The sequence below is a fragment of the Hemicordylus capensis genome, chromosome 2 (assembly GCF_027244095.1).
Source record: "Hemicordylus capensis ecotype Gifberg chromosome 2, rHemCap1.1.pri, whole genome shotgun sequence".
Classification (NCBI taxonomy): Eukaryota; Metazoa; Chordata; class Lepidosauria; order Squamata; family Cordylidae; genus Hemicordylus; species Hemicordylus capensis.
In genome coordinates this window covers 203,999,162-204,019,197 of record NC_069658.1, presented here as the reverse complement: position 1 = coordinate 204,019,197, position 20,036 = coordinate 203,999,162, and the positions used below count along the sequence as shown (strand labels likewise).

At 45.4% G+C, this 20,036-nt stretch overlaps 1 protein-coding gene across 3 annotated transcripts in view; it reads left to right on the top strand.

The window, feature by feature from the left end:
• The first annotated feature begins 14,650 nt into the window (after positions 1-14,650).
• Positions 14,651-20,036, top strand: part of GALNT6 (polypeptide N-acetylgalactosaminyltransferase 6) — a 65,136-nt gene continuing 59,750 nt past the window's right edge. Inside the window, exon 1 of one of the 3 annotated variants that reach the window (XM_053287922.1) lies at positions 14,651-14,669. The gene's annotated coding sequence lies outside the window, so the exon portion shown is untranslated. Of the gene's footprint in view, positions 14,980-20,036 lie in introns of all 3 variants that reach the window. The other 2 variants (XM_053287920.1, XM_053287919.1) reach the window with 2 other exon arrangements.

Here is a 20,036-nt window from a genome sequence, read left to right as displayed (position 1 = left end):
TTAAAAGCTAAAGAAAAAAAATAATCTCCATGACTGGCATACTTAAGATTAGTGTTCCCTCTAACAGGGATTCCCAGATGTTGTTGACTACAACTCCCAGAATCCCCAAGCAAAAGCCATTGCCGCTAAGGATTCTGGGAGTTATAGTCAACAACATCTGGGAATCCCTGTTAGAGGGAACACTGCTTAAGATTCCATAAGTCCATAAGATTCCATAAGATCCCATAAGGGGTCTCTTTCACGGCCTACTACCGTGCTAGGTGTTTCCCTTCAACAATGGAGGATACACTTGGAAAACATTTCCTCAGGAATGTATGAATATGTTCTGTTCACTTTTTGGTTTCACTTTCTATTCCCCTCCGCTACCCATTCTGTGTATTTATATCCAGACTCCTCATCCTTGCTCAGATCTGGTCCATCCCAACAAATCCTCTGTTCATTCACTGACCTTCTTTGTCTTTGCATTTTGGTGGAGGGGAGGAAGCCTTGACTGTGTATTTGTGCTGCATGTACACCACCTGCAGAATAGGACTGATCAGGTCTGTTATCTCTCATTGCCATATACTGCTGTTAACGTGTCCATAGAATATAATTGTGATTAAAATTCATGATGATGTCTTTGACTAGGTTCCTTATGATTTTTATAAAATTAATTTAAATTTTTAAAAAATTGATGTAAATTTTGAAAATCCAATTTAAATATTAAAAATTTTGACATATATATTTAAAAGCATCGATTCTTATCAACCGTGTGGTAAGATATCGCCTGCTTGTTATATTCAGATATGGAAAGATATGTGTTATTCTTAAAATGCTCAGTTTTGTTTGGGTTAACATTTTGGATTGGTAGCATTTATAATACGGATGCGCCAAAACACAATTCGGAAGCTGAATTGCTGGCACAATCCCTTTAAAAATGAGAGCTTCCACAGCCCCTTTGTGCCAGCAATTCAGCTTCCGAATTGTGTTTTGGCACATCTCCAATCTATAATAATAATTGAGTTCTGTCTGAATTCTAGGAAGTTCGTGTATGCGTTATTATGCATTATGTGACCTGAGATATTGTATTATGTATTGTTCTGCCATTAATACAGAGGGTTTTTTTTAAAACACTAAATTCCATTGACTTAAGAGCCCCTGGTGGCGCAGTGGTAAAACTGCTGCCCTGTAACCAGAAGGTTACAAGTTCGATCCTGACCAGGGGCTCAAGGTTGACTCAGCCTTCCATCCTTCCGAGGTCGGTAAAATGAGTACCCAGAATGTTGGGGGCAATATGCTAAATCATTGTAAACCGCTTAGAGAGCTCTGGCTATAAAGCGGTATATAAATGTAAGTGCTATTGCTATTAAATCATGACTAATTTGTCCCATTTATTTTAGTAATGCTTAGTATGACTGACTCAATCTGAATTCTGCCCACTGTGTTTAGATTTTACCCACTGGTTTTATACTTTTCCTCAATTGTGTCTTTCTGCCTAAAAGAAAATTTGCTGCCTGCCTGGGACTGCAAACAAAAACAGAGAAATCAAGCACCTGATAGGCCGTAAGTCATGTCTGGTGGGCTAGATATGTCACAGGTTGCCCAGGCTTGGTCAAGACAATGCTTTGGCTGACGTGGAATCTCAGTTGTACCCTTGAGCATATAGGTCACCTTTTGCAACACAGATTGACAGCAAGGGTGGTTTCTCTACATATTTGACAGCAAGGAGGAAATTCTGAAGGAGCTTAAAAAAGAAACTGAAATGTCAAGATTTCACTTCAGGGTAGTTGCAACATAGAAGCCAAACCCTGTTCCGCTCCAGAATTAAACAGAGATCTTTTATTACTGGTCTTTAAATGCTTGGAAACCACTAACCACCTCTGCATTTTAACAGCAGCTGGCATAAGAGCACAGGGCTTTTGGACCTTGACTGCAATAAAACCTTATGGGCAATTACAACATTGATATGGGAGAAAGTTCTCCTTTCTTAACATTTGATCAGATGCTTTAGTCTTAATCACAGTCCCTAGAATTAAACATTAACATGGTTTTAAAGGGGTGTGCTTGGTAGGCTGGATTTTTGAATCCCTCATGTAACTAGGCTTGGTGCCATTTTTATGGGCACAGATAAATGCTACCCCTTTAACAACTTTATAGCAAGCAAAATATAATAACTGAAGCTTTTCCAGGACTGTTAATTCCCCTCCTGCCATGGTCTTGATCAATAGTGACTCTAAGATTGCCAACTCTGACTGAAACTATTCTGGGAGATCCCCTCCCCGTCACACACACACACACACACACACACACACACACACACACACACACACTCTTTCCCCCCAATATCTCTAGGGGCTGGCTGAGATGTAACACCAAACCAAAGTTAAAACTGGCTTCACACAATGTTCCCAAGGCTCAGCAGCACACATTCCCCCCTTCCCATGACTGCACAAAAGTCTACTTCTGATTGAGGTTACAATAAACCTCAGTTGTGGCATCTGAATTGACCGATCTCAGTTTATTCCAACCTATTGAAATAAACTGGGATTTGTAATTCACTTCAAACCTGAGGTACACAGACTACAGTTTATTTCAAGCAAGTAGGTTAGATTAAACCAAGACTGGTTGGTTTAGATGCCACAACTGATCTTGGTTTATTGTAACCTAAATCAAGAGCAGGGAGGGGAAGAGGAAACATGCACTCTGAAGCCTCAGGCTTAACTGTGGTTCTGCATTACACGTTAATAATTGTGCGATGAGAAACTACTCAAGTATGCATTGCAGATCAAAATATTTGGAGTTAATATGTTAGCAAGCAATTAATATCTCAAGATTTTGCTCTCAGTAGTCACCTGGATATTGATGCCAATTCCTGGAGACTCCATAGTCCTATTCAGTCAGGAACCTTATTCAGACAGTGAGGCTATTCACACATGTGTGCAAAAGTGGGCAAAGGGAACCCAGTCCAGTTTTGCACGTGTATGTGAACCGCCAGGATTGGGCCCAATCCCGGTGGCACCACAGCGGCAAACCTGCCTATGAAGCCTCTCCTCAAAACAGGGTTAGGAGAGCAATCCATATTAGCTGGATTTACCCCGAGGTCCCTGCACGCTATCTGGGACCAGAACAGAAAGGATTTTGTTTTTCCCCTGAATTGAGGCTGTGAATTCTGGCTTAGCCCAAAGTATGTCTGGCTTGAAAAAATCCTCTAGTTTCAGAAGCTTGGGGTAGGGGTGGGTGGGCAGGGACATGGGGCTTCTGTTTTGTCCTGCAGTTTTCTCTGTTTTGTTTGGGGTGGTCATGCCAGTAAATTGGCATTTTTCAAAACTCAATGAAGGGGAGTTTGACAACTGTTTGGGGTATGGTCTGCTCTAAGTGATTTGCAATTGTAAGCACTTGGGAGTGGGCTCATGTTGTTGCAGATTTGCTAATACTCTGTTGAGGGATGGGGAGAGGGAAATTGCTGGGGAAGGGGGAGGGAGAAATTCCTGAATTATACACAGGCACAGACTGCAAAATTTGTGTCTTGCTATGTTTTACATCAGCTTTAGCTATGCAGAATGGATGTAACCTGAACCCTTTGTTGTCTAAGCTGATTCTATTAGGTGTGGGTGGGTGGGGGTGGACATTATGTGATGAAGGCAGTCACTCACAAAGGCAAGGGTTAAGAGTCCTGTTGTTTGATCCAGCTGTTTGGCAACACGTTATGCTGGTCTTGCGCTCTTAGCTGTCAAACTATTTTTAAAACTCTCTCACCTCTTCCTCTGTGGTGTGATTTCTGACTGGTTGGAGCGAAAACCCAGACCAGGTAGGTTTGAATGCACAGGAAAAAGATCTGCCAGGGAGTGTGGGGAGGAACCAACAGCTATGTCAACTGTCAATTTAATCCCCCGTAGTAAACATCTTGCGAATCTGCTGCAAAGTAGATTTGCTCTTCAGATACCCCGAGGCATGAAGCCATGTGTGAATAACCTCCTGGAGAAGCTCTTTATGTGGAAAGGGGCTTCCCTCAGGAACAACTAAAGAAATCTCTCCATTGCATGGAGACTAGACCCTCCCCATTAGGCTTTGCCATTCGCCTGAGACATGATTGTCGCCTCAGCGAACAGCAAGCAGCAGAGCCAGGAGCCAGAGGAGGAAGTCCTCCAGCATCCCACAATGCACTGCACCAGAAATGCAGTGCATTGGGGGGATTCCCCTGCTGCTGGGTGTTCTTGCCACCTGGCTTTGTGCATACTAGGGCTGCAGGCAGTGGGGACCGCCTGTATGCACATGACCAGGGACTGCAGTGGGGAGTGCGAGTATGCACATGAGCAGGGACTGGGGTAGAAAGACGTGCTCTTGGGTAGAAGGGCGTTACTGGGGTGCTCACGCCCTTTTACCTCAGTAAAAGTCCAGGGGTGGACTCAGGTTACACGACAGGGCAGTGCTAAGATTAGGCCTGATCCCAGCACTGCACAAAAACAGTCCTACCCCGATACGGCTGTGCAAGTCCTAGTAGGCCTGCTCATGTGAACAGCCCCTTAAGGTAAAGTATGCCATTGAGTCGGTGTCAACTCCTGGCGACCACAGAACCCTGTGGTTATCTTTGGTAGAATTTAGGAGGGGTTGACCATTGCCATCTCCCATGCAGTATGAAATGATGCCTTTCAGCATCTTCCTATATCGCTGCTGCCCGGTATAGGTGTTTCCCATAGTCTGGGAAACATACCAGCGGGGATTCGAACCAGCAACCTTTAGCTTGCTAGTCAAGTCATTTCCCACTGTGCCATTAGGTGTCAGCTAAACAGCCCCTTAGCCTAGGAAAAATTCACTCCAAGGCACAAATATGGTGCTCAATAAAAACCCATTCACAGAGTCATCCCGAAGACCTTATTTGCATGTCACCCAATATTGAACTATTAATTATGACTGTCCCCAACAGCCCAGACTAGGGTTGCCACTTCTTACTGAAGCTAATCTTGTGTTCCCCCCATCCCTCCGCAAATTTCCCCAATACTTTTCACAACATTAAGCCATTCCCTAAATGCCTGCCTACAGGTAGTCATGGATGGGGGATGACAAATTGAAGCTGAATCCAAGAAAGACAGAGGTGCTCATTGTGGGGGATCGGAATTTGAGGGATGAGCTAGACCTTCCTGTGCTTGATGGAGTTACACTCCCACAGAAGGAACAGGTACGCAGTTTGGGAGTACTCTTGGACCCAGGCCTCACCCTGGTATCCCAGGTGGAGGCTATGGCCAGGAGTACTTTCTACCAGATTTGACTGATTCAACAGCTGTGTCCATTCCTTGAAGAGGATGGCCTCAAAACAGTGGTGCATCAGCTGGTAACCTCCAGGCTTGACTATTGCAATGCGTTCTATGTGGGGCTGCCTTTTTACATAGTTTGGAAACTTTAGTTGGTTCAAAATGTGACAGACAAATGGGGTAACCCGGAGAAACCATATTATGCCTGTTCTCAAACAGTTGCACTGGCTGCCAATATGTTTCCGGGCAAAATACAAAGTGCTGTTTATTACCTTTAAAGCCCTAAATGGCTTAAGTCCAGGTTACTTTAGAGAGCACCTTCTTCTGCGTGATCCCCATTGCACGTTTAGGTCATCTGGAGAGGTCCGTCTCCAGTTACCACCAGCATGTCTGATGGCGACTCAGAACCAGGCCTTCTCTGTAGCTGCTCCTGGCCTGCTGAATGCACTCCTGGCAAATATCCGTAGTTTGGATTCGTTCTTGGCCTTCAAGAGAGCCCTAAGACTAACTTGTTTGGCCTGGCCTTCCAAAGTTTTTACATTGTTTTAAAGTATTTCTAATTGGGTTTTAATGGCTCTGAACTGTTTTAAATTTGTTTGTATATTGTTTTAACCTGTTTGTTTTAAGTGGTATTTGTTCTTGTATTTTACTTGTTGTGCACCACCCAGAGCCTTTGGATGAGGCAGTACAGTAATGTAATAGATAAATTAATTAATTAATTAAAATCTCCAGGGTTGCTTTTATTCATCGCCTGAAGATTTATGTCAGGTCCTAGAGACTCCAGTCCAGACCTGGGAAGTTGACAGTTGAGAAACCACCACAGCTGGGAAAGTTGGGAAACCACCACAGAACCCTTTCTATGCCGTTCAGGCACCAGTAACCTCTGCATCACAGAATCCCATGGTGCATGGGGGAGGACACACCCATTCTCCATGGTTCAACACTAGATTCCGCTCCACAGTGGTGTATATAGGGGGAGCATCAGTTTCCTCAAATGGAGGGATTTTGCTGGCTGCTCATTGCACCCGTAGAGTAGCAGAGACAGCACAGTCAGAAGAAGTCTATCTTTGGGGCCAGTAGGCCAGTCACAGTGAGTAACTGAGAAAATGAGGAGGCAGGCTAGGGGTGTACAAACAGGCTCAACATTGAACATGTTCGACATCAAACCGATGCAGTTCGACTGCTTGAAGTCAAACTGAACTACCTCCTGTTACGTCCGACCCAGGACCAACACCCCCACCCCCGGATGTTTGTGAGATTGTTCTTTTTAATTATTTTAGTTTTTTTATTTTAATTTTTAATTTTTTAATTTCAATATTTTTTTTACATTTACCCCAAGGTAAATGTCCAAGGGGGTGGGGGTAGGGGTCTGCAGAGGTTCAGCCTCCCCCGTTGGCCTCTTTGGCTGGTTTTCGGCCTTTCCCCCTCGGTGCGCTGGCCATTTTGGAGGCTGCCGCACCTGCTCAATAGGCCTCTGCATGGCTGGACAGCCAATTTCTGAAATAAGAGAGGGTGTCAGGGGAGGGGGAACCTCCGTGAACTGCCCCACCACCACCTCAGACAAGTCCCTTTGAGGGGGTAAGTGTAAAAAAGTTTTTTTTAATTTTAAAAAATTCATGAAACTCCCCCCCGCCCGGACTGGACCGAACCAGGAGGGTTCTAGGGGGTGCCAGCCTGAACTGGCCCGGTCCAGTTTGGGTCCAGTTCGGACTCAAACTAAACCAGACCAGCCAGTTCTGTGCACACCCCTAAGACAGGCTGCTGCAAAAAACATGTAGCTGGAAAAATGGGATGGGAATTGCCAGCACAGCAGCGTGCAAATCAGCCCCTCCTGCCGCCACACAGCAAACGTTGCACATGAGTAAGCCCATTGTTTCCAATTGACCTATTCCTGGGTAACAGTTGCTGGTTGTTTTGAGCCACTCAGCATTTGCTGGAACTCCAGGAACTCCCTCCAAGATAGAACAGTTGCAGGAGGTTTTAAATAGTTGCAAATTTAGGGTAAAAGTTCACATCTGGGAACCCTAGAAGGACTCTGATCCCATAGAGTAAGGCTGCACAACTGACCCTCTCGCAAGAGTTGAACTACGATGGGATTGAAAATAAAAATGCTAATATCATAATGCCCTTATGATTGATTGATTGATTGATTGATTGACTGATTGATTTGATTTGTATACCGCCCTTCTAAAATGGCTCAGACCTATGGTGACACCATAATGTCATAAATGAGTACTGTACTAATTTATGGTCACCATATCTTAAGGAGGACATTTTAGAACTGGAAAAGGTGCAGAAGAGGGCAACCAAGATAATCAGGGGCCTGGAGCACCTTCCTTAAGAGGCAAGGCTACAGCATCTGGGGCTTTTTAGTTTGGAAAAGAGGCAACTATGGGGAGACATGATAGAGGTATATATAATTATGCATGGAGTAGAGAGAGTGGACAGAGAGGACATTTTCTCCCTCTCGCACAACACTAGAACCAGGGAAACTGAAGGCCAGAAATTTAGAACCAACAAAATCAAGTACTTATTTACACAACACATAATCTACGGAATTCTCCATCAATGGATATGGTGATGGCCACTATCTTGGATGGCTTTAAAAGGGGCTTAGACAAATTCATGGTCTATCAATGGCTACTAGTCTGGTGGCTATAAGTAACCTCCAGCCTCAGAGGCAATATGCCTCTAAATACCAGTGGAAGAGAAGCAACAGCAGGAGAGAGGACATGCCCTCACCTCTTGCCTGTGGGCTTCCCAAAGGTATCTAGTGGGATTCTGTGGGAAACAGGATGTTGGGCAAGATAGGCCTTGGACCTGATTCAGCAGGGCTGTTCTTATGTATGACTCACATAATCCCTGACTACTGCCCATGGTGGCTGAGGATGATAGGAGTTGTAGTCCAGCAACACTGGAGGGCCAGAGTTGTACAGTCCTGCCATGGTGGGAGGGGGGAGTTTAGCCTTTTCATTCTCCATCATTTTTCTGATTAAAATGTCCTGCAAAACTGCTATTTACCAGGTAAGACAAACATACAGCTCCCCAGTTTTGCTCCAAAGGTGGTTGGGGAGGGGATTTTCAAGTCCCTTTCTACCAGGGACAGTCCCTATTTTCTGGGATCTGTCACTGTTCCTATTTTTGCCTCTTTCATTTTTTTCACCTCAGTTGCTAGAGTGGTCATTATTCATGATTCAGCTCACAATAGACTACAACCCACAGTGCAGGCATATGCATGTCTGTGCAGAAGTAAGCTCTATGCAGGGGTTCTCAAAATGAATTCCCCATATTCAGAATTGCCTGAATAAAGTTGGACTACAACTCCATTTGGCCATTGTGGCTGATGGGAATTGGAGTCCAACATCATCTCTGGACTAAAATTTGAGAACCCCTGGTCTATTGTATTCAATGGGGCTTGCTCTCACGTAGTGCCTAGGATTGCCTGAATGTTGGGACAGGAGACAGAATATTGGAAATTGTCTTTCATCTGTCTATAAACAGTATGTCAGTTAAGTACTTTATATCAGCGACATACACCACTGAAATCATAAGGGGAAGGCAGAAGAATGGTGGTGGTTCTGGTACACAGAGAACAAAGGCTAAGACTCAGAATGAGTAGACTCAAATCAACTAGGCCCAACAGTGAGTAATCATGAAAATGCTACCTTAAGAAGAAATTCAGCAATTTGCCAGAGTAGCCAAAAATAGGATTCTGAGTCAAACATTGTTCATATTTGTAGCCCAGTGATCAATCCTCCAAAGGCAGCATTTTTGTGTCACACACCTTTTCCTCCAGTGTTCCATTTCCTGGATTTTTCCAAATTAAGACTGGAGCCCCCTGATAGCTAATTAAAGAACTATCTGAGCTGGGTAGGAAAAAGAGAAGAAAAAATAAACATTTGTGGAGGATTTAAAGCAACATCTCCTTCCACAGGACTTGCTGTGTTGAAATCAAACCTGCTTCTCTGGATCATGTATTCCAGTCCAGTCTCCATTTTCCCCATACTTAAATAGGTCTGCACAAGGTAAATATTTGGATGAGAGAGAAGATCACCTTGAAGTAGATCTGGATGCCTACGAAGCACTCATCATTACTATCAAGGTGTATATGCCATTCTACAAACAAAAGTACTGATTTGCAGAATGTAAAGAACTATTTTGACAATTATTTTAGTACTCATTACTCAATAGGTCAGTCTATGAATACTGTATTGATTGGCATGAACATTTCTCCTTCAAATTTATATACAACTGTAGATGAGACCTGTCATTGACCAGGCAAAATCATTTTGTGCAGATTACAATTATAGGCAAGTTCAGTAAATTAAATACACATAATAAAATGTTTTATTAATGTGCTGGGGAAAGAGAAGTTTAAAAAAAGTTTGAAATTCTAGAATGTCAACATGAAACATTCATTGTATTAGCTAATTACCATATATGGAAAATTTGAATCATAGTAAATTTGAATCTGAGAAATACCTTCTGTTTCTCTTGGCATGATGTTGTTTTTGCATTATTAATATGATTGAGTGTGAGGAATCTTTTTGGAACAATCACAGTTAAAAACTGAGGATTATATTTAGAATTTCTGCTACAATTTTTTTTAAAAAATAAAATAACTCTCCCCCCCCCCCACAGCATATTCTGGTGTAAAAAAAATACTATGTTTCTCTAATTCCTATAGCAGGAATGTGTATGCAGAATTTGGTCTCTGTAGGTGATTGGGAAATATGACTTTCTTTTGCACAAATACACTCACAAACTCTTCAAAAAATATAATAGATAGAGATTGGGTTAAAAAATAAGTTTCTGTGAGTTTCCATCTGTCTATCAGATGAGTATCAGAGAGTGTTCCCCTTCTTTAGATGGGAATATGTTATGTCGTTTATATGCCACCACTTTCACCATACTACCCTGAATGTGCCCAATCTCATCTGATCTTGGAGGGTAAGCAAGGTCAGGACTGGTTAGGACTTGGATGGGAGACTGCCTGGGGATATTAGGCACTGTAGACTTGGGGATGGAGCCCTAGCTCCGTAGTAGAGCATCTGCTTTGCATGCAGAAGGTCCTTGCATCTCCAAGTAGCAGGGCTGGTAAAGACTCTTGCCTGAAACGGAGAGCCAGTCAGTGTAGCCAATTCTGAGCCAGGTCATACCAATGGTTGGACATGGTATAAGGCAGCTTCCTATGTTCCTCTGCATTATCTTTCCAGGTCTTAGCCAGGCTAGCCAATGATTTCAGGATGAGGAGAGGAGGGCTGGTCTTGTGGGAGCAAGCATGACTTGCCCCCTTAGCTAAGCAGGGTCTGCCCTGGTTGCATATTGATGGGAGACTAGAAGTGTGAGCACTGGAAGATATTCCCCTTAGGGGATGGAGGCGCTCTGGGAAGAGCATCGAGGTCCCAAGTTTCCTCTCTGGCATCTTCAAGATAGGGCTGAGAGAGATTCCTGCCTGCAACCTTGAAGAAGCCGCTGCCAGTCTGTGAAGACAATACTGAGCTAGATGGACCAATGGTCTGACTCAGTATTTGGCAGCTTCCTAGCCTCTCATTAATTTGCTCCTTGGCTGCCAGTGCGGTCCTGCTCCAGTTCTGGGACCCCACCCCACCCCAATGAACTTGCACAGGCCTTTTGTGTGGAGGACTTGAATTCTATTACCTCTTTTCCAAGTGCTGTACCTTCCAAGTCTCCCTGACTGTGAAGGACATCACTGTTGAACTATTGTTTTTGTCTCTTGTTGTCCTTGCAGTAGCTGCTGTGTATATTCCTGGCATGGTGACCAAGTGATGGGAAAAGCTTCAGCTGTTTCTTTTCTGTATACCAGCCTGCTGTTAGGCACAGGAGCCGAGCCAATTAAAAACGATGGCATGGAACAAAACACCGATATGGGAGTAGTGGGAGATGCAATGAAGGCTGATCATGCATTCAGTGCCTTTCTGCAATATAAGCTTTATGTGGCAGAAAGCACATTTGCTTCTCATTTGTTCCACACAGTCTGCATGGCTTCTTTCAGAGTTGCATTTTCCATTGCAAGAAACCCTTTGTCAAGCAGAGTGGGGCTGCAAAGAGAACAAGTAGCAGCATCTCTGTCCTGCTGATAAGACACTCTATGCTACTCTGTAGAGAGCCAGTGTGGTCTAGTGGTTAGAGTGCTGGACTAGGACCATGGAGACAGGGCTGACCCTTGGACGCCTTAAGCAAGAAGTGCCTTATACACACACACACACACACACACACACACACACACACACACACTAGTTTACTAGTATTGCCAAGTTTTGTTGCTTGTGTAGGTTTGCAAAACCTACTTGTGTAAAAGGTTCTCCTGCTCTCAGGGCTTTCTCTGCAATGCACATGGAAAGTAGGGTTGCCAACTGTCCCTCATTACGCAGGATGTCCCTCATCTCAGGGATGAAATGTTGGTCCTTATAGGGAAAGCATTTGTCCCTCATTTATTCAATAGCATATAATTCAATTGCATATACATCAATGATACTCGGGCTCTTGATTACCACAGCATACACCTCCCGGATCCCCCAGCCAACCTCCCACCACCAGCCAGCCCCCCCCCAAAAAACCTGTGTCCCTCATTCTGGAACTTGTGTCCCTCATTCTGGCAATGAAATGTTGGCAACCCTAATGGAAAGGGCCCAGACAGTGGCAGCACCAGGAAAAAATGGGGAGGGGACACACAGAAGGGCCAAAGTGCATTTCTGGGTGGGCAAGTTGAGTTCCACATGTTAGATTGGGGGGCAAATGTCTGAGGGGGTATTTGCTCCCACCCCGGAGCCACCCTTGGGCCCAGATCCTCTCATTAATTTGCTCCTTGGCTGCCAGTGCTGTGCTGCTCCAGTTCTACCCCACCCCACCCCACCCCACCCCACCCCACCCCACACTGAACTTGCATGGGCCTTTAACTACAGACTGTACAATCAACAAACAGCAAGCCACCAAGCTCACTCAAACCTCAGTGGAATCTACTTTGGAGTAGTGGCCAACAGAGATCAAGCCTTCCAAATATTGCAAATCCTCAGATCAGGGTGGAGAGGTTTTAAAGGACAGCTAGGATCATACTTCTAAACATGGGACATGTCACATAAGCAGCCAAAAGGGACGATATGGGCCTTTCCCCACTTTGCATACTAAGAATCATGGGACTGGGAGGAATCTCCAGTGATAGTAACTGAGAACATACATGCTTGCAGAAAGCAAAGTGTATTCTCCTCCTGGCCCCAGCTGCTTTAGTTACAACCAACAGCCCCTTCAAACCATTCACTCAGACCTAGGGAGGCAGGCTCAGGCCTCTAGAAAGCTCTTGAGCCTTTAAGAGAGGCACAGAAGGGAATAACCTGCCGTTTTAGGTGCTATACAAATAATAGGGTCACTGTCTGATTCACAAGCAGCTGGGCTCCTCTAAGCTCTTATGGCAACCAAGCAAATTATTCTTCAGCATTTGGAAAATAACTCTACTCCACTTGAGATTAATGACAGACCAGCTATCTGAACTTTCCTGTTTGGCAGACAAAGGATGAGTGGATATAAATAACTGACATTTTTAGTCATACATGGTCCCTGCTCCTTGAATGTTCTGATGAAAACTAGTTGAAATTGGGTTCACCTTAATATTACCCAGACATTATCTCTCTTTTCTCTGTTTCAATTTATCTTTGACATATTTGCATAGTGCTCTCTCTCTCACTATGTGTGTGTGTGGGGGGTGAATTATGCTCCAAAGAGGTAAACATGTTACAGCGATTATTACCCAGAAGCTTATGGCAACTTTACAGGTTTATTGTGTGGCACCAGCTTTTGTAGACTTGTCCCCTTCACTGGATGCATGCAGGAGAGTGAAACGTTTATGCCACAATAAATGTTAGTCTTTTAAGGTGTCACACAAGACACTTTTTAATGTTTGAATTATGTTTTTGCTGGAGTATGGGATAGATGGGTTAGAGGCTGAGAAATAAGGGTTCACTATGCTTGCAAATGACGGTTTTCACTGGCCACAGTGTCTTTAAGAGTAACCTATCATGCCTCAGTACTTCGGCACAAGCTTTCCCTTCCACAGAGATAGAATTGTGAGAAAGTTTTCCCCCACAATTTCTAAATATCAGGGTGTTGGAGGTGCAGGAACAGGGCCAGTTTTAAAAGTTGGCAACTGGAGGCACAATTAGGGTGCTAGCCTATAATTGTTTACTTGGGGTAAATCCCACTGCATTCAAAGGAATCTGCTTCCATCCCAAGTAAGTGAGTATAGGACTGCATTGAATTCTATGACTGATGTAATAACCATAACCAAGGTTGAAACAATAAATTCTTGTTTGCATATTTGCAAATAAAGCATAGTACTTTATGGCCTGCTTCATAATGCCTATAGAAAAGTAAAGCATATGAGCTAAAGGACAGGATCTAGACTAAATTAGTCACAATTAAGTCCCATTGAAATTAATGGAACTTAGTCATCATTACTAATTCATCTCATTTATTTCAGTGCTGCTTAGTGATGTCTGGATCTTGTCTGGATCTCAGCTTTGTCTGGATCTTTGCCCAAAGTCTGCAGTCCCCATGATTTTTGTAACCGTGTCAAGGATCCTAGCCCTCCTAGGTGGGGCCAGAGAAGGGAGTAAGGGGGATGTACCCTCTCAGACAAGTAACCCACCGTGACCCTCTCAGAATCTTGTGATTCGTGGGTACTTGAAGAAAAGGCACTTCTCACAGAGAGTGCAGATCGGTCGGCCGGTGTCTCTCTCTCTCTCCCTCTGTATGTGTTTGTGTGTGCATCCATTTCCCTGTGGGTTGGTTCACTTATGGTGGCACGGGGGAGAGTGGGGGCCAAGAAGGGGCAAAGTGCATTTCTGGTTGGATGAGCTCGCCTCTTCCACATGTTAGATTTCTGCCATAGAAATGGGAGACACAATAGCAGCTGGGAGAGGCAACTCCTTTTCTGTGGGGGTGTTCACCTCGCCTCGAGCCACCCAGGTGACAATCAATAATAGAGCTGGAGTGAGGAAGAGAACTTTTAACTCCACCATCAAAATCAAAATAATTTTACTTCAGAGAAAAAACGTTCAGGTTGGGAGCAGTCATGTGAAAGATGCCGTTAGTTCTCTTTTAGAAAGCTAACATGCAAGACAAAACTCGCCTTCCTCCCCCCGCCCCCCGTAGATTCAGTTCGCCCCTTCCATGCACCCCCCCCCCCGTCCTTATTGATGCATCTATGTACTGTGCCTGCCACCACTTGAACCAGCCCCGGCATGATGAACTACCTGATGCTTATTTTTATTCATCATGTGCTTCCGGCGTTAGGACCCAACAGAAGGCTCCTCGCAGCTGGCTAGCATGCCGGCGTCAGAGCCCCGCGGCGACGCCAGAGTCCCTGCAAACACCTGTGCCCAGGGCGGCGGACTTTCCCGCTGCCTCGCCTGGGGTCGGCGGCAGGTGAGAAGTCCGGCAGGGGCTGCTGCTGCTCCGCCCCTGGCTCCGCCCCGGCCGGCCGCGGCGGCATTAGGGTGTGGGAATGCTCCTCCGGCTCCGAGCCGAGGGTTTCGGTCCCCTGTGAGAGAGGAGGTGAGTCGAGTTGCTGTCCTGATCTTGCTCGTGTGGGAGCCTCTCGGGGGCTGGTTGCTCCTCATTCTCTCCGTGGAGAGGGAGATTCCAAGCAAGAGGCCATCCCCAGCAGGGCTCTCATGGGAAGCGGATAACTGGGGGCTTCGCTCGCTCGCTCGCTTTGGTCCGGAATGGAGGAATGGTGAGCGAACAAGGTTACTTTCTAGTTGTGGTAGAAACCGAGGAGATTGGGTTGGGAACAGGGTTTCAGTTTGATATGCCGGGGTGGTGGAGGATAGGAATCTTTAAAAGGGGGAAAGGAGATATTTTTCTTCGGCCTCGGGATGCATCGGTTCATGTGTTGGGATGTTTTAACACGTGGTCCTGGAAGTGTCGTCTCCTGGTTTTCCTGAGTGTGAATATAAAACTTACATGGGTAGAACCACTTCCTGAAAACTGTGTTTGTCACACTGCTGCCAAAACAAGATTCTTATGGTACTACCAAAAAAACCCCACAAAAAACCACTAACACATTTATTGTAGCATAACTTTTCCTGGATTAGAGCCTGCTGAATCAGGTGTGTGACATGTTATTTTCAGTTGGCGATAACGTGTGTGACCTATCTATCATCTCACACATGCATCTGGGGATAGAGAGAGAGAAAATGTAAACTGTGGCCAAATGGCCATGAAATACAAGAGACTGCCTATGCAAAGCTTAAATGTGCATAAAATTACAGTGACCAGTAGACTGTGCTTCTTGCACTTCTTGGCCATTTTAGACCCATTGTCTAATCCCCCCCCCTTGATATCTATATGTACACACGCACACCCCTGCCAATGGAAGATAATGCTTCATAAATCTTATGAAACAGATGCAAGTCCATGAAAGCTGATATTTCATAGGAAACTGCCATATACTGAATCAGACCATTGGTCTATCTAGCTCAGTATTGTCTTCACAGACTGGCAGTGGCTTCTCCAAGGTTTCAGGCAGGAATCTCTCTCAGCTTTGGTAGTTTGTTGGTTCAATAAAAAAATCTTGTCCTATTAAAAATAAATAAATCTTGTCCTATCTTGGAGAAGCCAGGGAGGGAACTTGGAACCTAGATGCTCTTCCCAGAGCGGCTCCATCTCCTGAGGGGAATATCTTGCAGTGCTCACACATCAAGTCTCCCATTCATATGCAACCAGGGCAGACCCTGCTTAGCTATGGGGACAAGTCATGCTTGCTACCACAAGACCAGTTCTCCTTGAAGTTAACTGGGGTAGGGGGAGAGACACTAGGCTCTTGGTTGTGTTCATTGGGTAGCCTACAGTATTTTAAAACCCACTTCTAATCCTGATCTTTAATATATGTTCTTACTGTGTTTGCCTATCTCTCCTTCCCTCTCACTTTTTTCTCCAAATAAACTGAAAGAGAAGTTGGTGGTGCCCTTAGTTTTGGCCCATACTGGATGGAATCTTATTACATCAACCCACTTGTGGGTGCCCGCCTTCCTGCTGAATACCGATGGGCTAGAATATACATGGGATCATTATTCATTGTGTGTACGTTTGTCACATTTTTGTGTCTGCTTCACAGGTCTTGAAACAATACCAAAACTTGTAAAACTTGTTTGTCTAGAGGAGACAGGGCGGCAAAAGAAATACACATGCCTCTCAAGTCACTGTCAGCCAATTTGCTGTCTTCTCCTTGAGGAGAAGAGCTGTAATTGCAATAAAGGTAAAGTGTGCCGCCAAGTCAGTGTCGACTCCTGGTGCCCACGGAGCCCTGTGGTTGTCTTTGGTAGAATACAGGAAGGGTTGACCATTGCCATCTCCCCCACAGTCTGAGATGATGATGCCTTTCAGCATCTTCCTAGATTGCTGCTGCCCGATATAGGTGTTTCCCATAGTCTGGGAAGCATACCAACGGGGATTTGAACCTGCAACCTCTGGCTTGATAATCAGGTCATTTCCCCGCTGCGCCTTTAGGTGGTACTCTTGCAATAGAGAGCATGAATTGTCCCCAAAAGATTTACGCTGGTTTGCATTTGGATGGGTGTCTACATGTGGGCACTGTCTGCTATTGGTCCCCTTAGGGGATGGGGCCCTAGCTCAGGTGGAGCATCTGAAGGCCCCAAGCTCACTCCCTGGCATCTCCAGGCAGGACGGAGAGACTCCTGCCTGAAACTTTGGAGAGCTGCTGCCAGTCATTGAGTTATCTGGAGCAGTGATCTGATTTGGTATAAGGCCTATGCTCCTAACAATGGCTCTCCTATCCTGAACCAACATAAATTGCAAATGCACCCAAATGGCATGTCTGATGGTTCAAATGTGCCTCTAGCATGGTGCGAAAATGCCCCTTGTAGATCTAATTCTCTCTCATCAGGAGGTGATGGTTGAGGTTTGGGCGAGGCTTGCCAGATCTCCCTCATGTTCCAGCATTGAATTTTATTTCAGATCATGTCATGCTCTAGGTACAGGGCAGGGATTCCCAACCTGTGGTAACCCAGATGTTGCTGAACTACAATTCCCATAATCCCCATTTACAATTTATTGTGGCTGGGGAAGATGGGAGTTGTAGTTCATCAACATCTGGAGCAGTGTTCTCTAACTTCTTTCATCTGTGTGCGGAATGAGTTTTGTTCTGGGCAGCAGTAGCAAGGCAGTGTGTGCGCACGTGCATTCAGAGTGGGGCTTTCTGATTCAACCTGAGTGGGATCTAAAACTAACTGAGCGGATATCAAGAAGTGTGTGAGCGCAAGCCTTAGTGGGAACACTGGTCTGGAGTGCCACAGGTTGGGAACCCCTGGTCCTAGGGCATGAATGGCTTTCCCTCTTTCATCTAACAGCAGCTTCTTAGTATTCTAATAAAATGGAGCAAGGCTGGTTTCAGAGGACTTTGGCACATGGCCCGCTGAGGGCCCCAAGGATGTCACTCCACCACACTAAGGTTATGGGCACCCTCTGAGTGCCTTGGACAGGTGCCCAACTATTCTGACCCTGAAATGGAGGCTCCAGAAGAATAGCTTTGTGACAACTTTCACGTTCCTTTTGCAGTAATATACTTAGCAATTTATCCAGCACCTTCTAAAATGTGAAGCCTTCTGCCTACCTTACCTCTCTCATCCTTACCGCAGCTGTTCATATGGCTGCATCCTTGTTGCAGATGTGGGCTGAGAATGTGCAGCTTGCCCAAATCCACCTAGCTCAAGGGTTCTCAAACTTGTATCCCCGGATGTTGTTGGACTAAAACTCTCATCATCCCCGGGCACAATGGCCAAAGCCATTGTGGCTGGGTGTGATGGGAGTTGCAGCCCAGCAACATCTGGAGACCCAATTTTGAGAACCCCTGACCTGGTGAGTTCAGACAGAGGTGAGATTGGCAGAGGTGAGACTTGTATCAGTGGCTTCTTGGCTAAGAGCTCAGTCTTGTTCTACTAGTAGGGATGTGCACAGAACCTTTATGGGCCTCCAAACCTGTTTGAAAGACTGTCGGTTCAGCCAGTTCAAAGGTGTGGGGGGGATCTCTTTAAGGATGGGGGAAGGTGCTCTTCTCCATCCTACTGCATTTCCCCCACCGGTGCTGCATTTTAAAACTGTCTGGTGGGGCGGCAGCATACCTCCTTGCCACCCCAGTGCCTCCTCGGACCGGAAGTTGCCGCTCCGTGTGCACATGTCACGAAGTGCGCATGCACGGTGTGCTTGGCCGCACATACGTTGCAATGTGCGCATGCACAGTGGCAACTTCCAGTCTAAGGAGGCACCGGGGCAGTGAGGTATACTGCTGCCCTGCTGGACCACTTTAAAAGGCAGCTCCAGAGGGGGAAATGTGGCAGGAGGGGTCAGACCACCCTCCCTCATCCTTAAAGAGATGCCCCCCACCTTCGAACTGGCAGGCACACCACTATCTACTAGCTGTACTGCTCTCCAGTTCTATGATTGACTAAAAGACCAGGGAATTAATGAATGGAAGGAAGGAGGGTTTAATCTGAGCCAAGGTTTAGCAGCACTGGAAGCTGTCAGTAGCACAGCTGGGTTCTGAACCATGTAAAGAGTGTTTTAAAAACAAACAACCCACTTCTGAGCATGCCTATTCTGTGTCTGTGATTAAGGAGAAGGGTTGTCAGGTTGAGGATATGCCTGACAGCCCACCATCTAGAAATTTAAACATTTCCTGATGTAGAGGGATATTTGACTACAGTATGGCAGGAGCCAGGTTCCCTGGCACCTGTCCCCCAGTTTATCTCTGCATGTGGAAAGTGAGTAGAGTTGCCAACTGACCTGGAGAAAAATTCGGCTTGCTTTTTCCTGTGCCTTTCAACAGCAGGTTAATCTGCTGATATTAGCAAGCAAAGCTTTTCTTGACTGATCACTGTTACTTGCTATGTCTGTAGAGGTGAGCTGCTGTTAAAGGTGCAGCGGCTGGTAGCAATGCAGTGGCATGTCTAAACGCTGATGTGTAACAGTGTAAAGGCTGAAGTATTAAGACTTACATTTTAAAGGTCCCTGTGTATTTTCAGCAAAATTAACAAGCAAAGTAATTGTGCTTCAGTGCCCTCCCTACAGGATGCGAAAATGGGATTTTTGTTTTTAATTCCTCCTCCTCTCCTTGTTGAAGGCTCCTGACTCCTTTTTGCTTCAGCCTGCCACCTGTTAGACTGCAGCCTGACTCTTTCTCAGTGCCTCTATTGTTTGTTGAGAACGTTATGCTAGTCCTGATACAAGTTCATGAAATACACTTTTTAGGCAGCTGGAGGCTGGGTTAGATTGTGTTACGGAATCTTTTTTATACAACAGGATGCAGCCATTCCAAACTGGTGTTCAGGAGTATGCCAGTGAATTCCCATGTTCTAGACCAGGGATGCCAGCTGGCAGTGCACCATTTGGCCCCCAAATAGATTTTATTTTACTCCTAATGGTTCTACCAAATTCTAATGAAGATATGGAAAAAAGTTTGCCCAACATTCAACCTGTAGAGAGAACAGAAATGCTTTAGAGTAATAGAGAGATTCCATGTACTAAAGGTATAGTGTGCTGTTGAGTTGGCATGGATTCCTGGTGACCACAGAGCCATGTGGCTTTCTTTGGTAGAATACAGGAGGGGTTTACCATTGCCATCTCCCGTGCAGTATGAGATGATGCCTTTCAGCATCTTCCTATGTCACTGCTGCCTGATAGAGGTGTTTCCCATAGTCTGGGAAATATACCAGGGGGGATTCGAACCAGCAGCCTCTGGCTTGCTAGTCAAGTCATTTCCCCCCTGTGCCATTA